Below are 2,500 nucleotides of genomic sequence, written 5' to 3' on the forward strand. Positions count from 1 at the left end.
GTACTGGTGTGGCGTGAGAGGGCGTATCAAGAGGAGGCATGATTGGCTGGGGTTCAGGGTGTACTGGGAGCTTTGTCGGAAGTATTGATGTGAAGTGTGCTGATGTTGGTGGTTATAAGGAGGTTCTGGATGGGGTGTGAGGGTATCAGAGGATGGGAATAGGCAACATCATGGTGGGATAGGAGTGTCGGGACAGCACAGAAGATGGAACATCATCGTCCAGACGTTACTGGTAGGTGGACCGAGTGGCTCAGGTAGTGGACGTTTTTGTCACTTTCTCGGTGCCCCTTTGGATGAGGACCAGTAGTGTCTAAAGAAGATAAGGAAAATCACGACACTACTCTCCGTCTGGCAAAGAAAATCAGAAAGATGCATCAGTGTTTGGACGAAGACTGTGTCCCTGGTTGTTGGGTGTCTGGTCGGTTGGAGGGCTTTTTGAAAGCTTGGGATTCGAAGATGTGTTGAGAGGAAATGCAGGTCCTGCCGTTCATTGGCATCACCCTAATACCCAAGAAGACGCTTAGTCTCCTAAGCCCCAGTTTGGGGACCATTCTCCTCACAGCTTCTGTTCGCAGAAAGTCACAACAATTACTATGATCGTCATCCTGATCATCAAATCACCAAGCTCAGAAACTTTAAGAGAATTCGATTTGTAATTGTATGGTTACTACTTTATATGCACAAGACAAAAACAAAACTAAAAATGTTGAGTACTGAGTGAACAGATTTGTTTACACTCTCAATGTAATCACTGTGTAAAACATCACTCACGGGCTGGATTTGATTAAAATCATTGACAGTTGGCCTCATTTTTGGAGTGCTTCTATGATGGGACCTGTGTCTGTAATGCTAGGTTGATGATACCTCACTACTTCCCATTTGCTTTTGAAGATGGAACATCAGAATTCAATTTGGGTAGTTGCTCTGTGGTGCCACCAACTTGTAGCCTCTTTCAGCGTCGATTTGGACATATTTTCGCCGAGGAGGAATTTGAAGGGGTTGCTTCTCCGGAATGTTGATGATTTCTGGTACTGCTGGGTTTGTTTGACTGTGGGGTGTGTGACCATGAGCTGGGCGCCACTTGAAGATGTTTCAGTCTCTTCAGTACTTTTAACTGCAACAGTGAAGGAGCATATATGCAAAAGGACTGTCAGAAATACGTTGGTTAAATTGTCCATTAAAAAAACAATGGCATCTTTGTCTAAACTTAAACTTTGTCAGCAACAAGGGTATTATGCACTTTACCTTACCAATCAGCCAAGAAATCGTGGCTGAATGTTTAAATTGCATTGAATACTTATTTTCACAGACAGCCCAAGCTTATAGTGTCAAGAAAGCAACATTGACACAAATGTAAGGATTTTTCCCTGGAAATCCCAATATCAGATTCCCTGATTCCGAGACAATAGTTATTATTTCAATGAAAAGGCTAACCTTACTGCCAGTGTGTGTTACCTCCTTCCTGTGTGGTTATTTTCCTGATTTTATTTAAGGCTAGCTACTGGTAGTTATTGACACTAATAAAAGAGACCACAAAAAATAGCTGCAATGAATTAAGGCTTTTTACTGAGAACTGTTGCCAATGACATTTTTCTCTTTTGAACCAGCTGTTGTTACGATGTAGTCAAGAAACTTAAAGGTACATGTCAACCAACAACTTGAATGACCCAGACATTGGTCATAATATTGCATATTATCTTCCTTCAAAAGGGAAGAAATCTATAATTCAGTACACTGTAAAAGGATGGACTGAGACTGAAAAAACTGAGTTTAGATAACATAAAGCTTAATGTCCCTTTGGCTTGAGAAACTGTCATTAATGATTATCCACTACTGAATGTGGTCTCAAAAAAAACGAAAGGTTCTAGTTAAGCAACTCCTTGAACATTTGCTATTGCACAAAGTTCTTTGAAACCATATTTGGTTTTATAACTTGTCCTGATCTGGTACACACCACTTGCTTGTGGGGAGACGTCGTCACCACATCAGCACAACTTGATTTCTGGTCAGGCAGCTTAAGCCTGTATTGTGAGTAGAATGACAACTTATAGAATGATCTGTGGCTTGAACTGGTTTTGTTTGTTGAACCGCTTACTAAGGGGAACTTGCAGGTTGAAAAGATTGTGTTTGGTGGGTGGATTTTGGTGATACGTTGCAGCCATTCACATTTCCGAGGTAGCTGCAAGGGTTAGTTACATTCTATAGAAGAACGCCAGGTTTTTTCAATTGCTATCGCTGGTAGCTCAGGGTGTACTTAAACGTATGACTGTCTAATGATGAGACCTGGCATGGTAATGTTTTGGCACTAACGTCACAATAATGCTTGTCTTCAAAACTTGGGCTCCAACTGAGGACTGGGCTTTGGGTTTGTCCAGAAACTCTTTGCATGGCAAGGATACTGTTCTCCGCAACATGAAACATTGTAGGTTGGAGCTATCCTCTGAAGGCAAAGGTGACTTCAAATTTATGATGGCTTAATTTCCACACACCTTCTCTCCAT

The 2,500-nt window shown here is 41.7% G+C and overlaps 1 long non-coding RNA gene across 5 annotated transcripts in view; it reads right to left on the reverse strand.

The window, feature by feature from the left end:
• Nucleotides 1-1,055: 1,055 nt before the first annotated feature.
• The window catches only part of LOC137991023 (uncharacterized), a 29,619-nt gene continuing 28,174 nt past the window's right edge, over nt 1,056-2,500 (reverse strand). For 4 of the 5 annotated variants that reach the window (XR_011121598.1, XR_011121600.1, XR_011121599.1 and 1 more), the window contains one exon: nt 1,056-1,114. This is a non-coding gene — a long non-coding RNA (uncharacterized lncRNA). The remainder of the gene's footprint in view (nt 1,115-2,500) is intronic. The other variant, XR_011121597.1, reaches the window with a different exon arrangement.

This window comes from Montipora foliosa, chromosome 2 (assembly GCF_036669935.1).
Source record: "Montipora foliosa isolate CH-2021 chromosome 2, ASM3666993v2, whole genome shotgun sequence".
NCBI lineage: Eukaryota > Metazoa > Cnidaria > Anthozoa > Scleractinia > Acroporidae > Montipora > Montipora foliosa.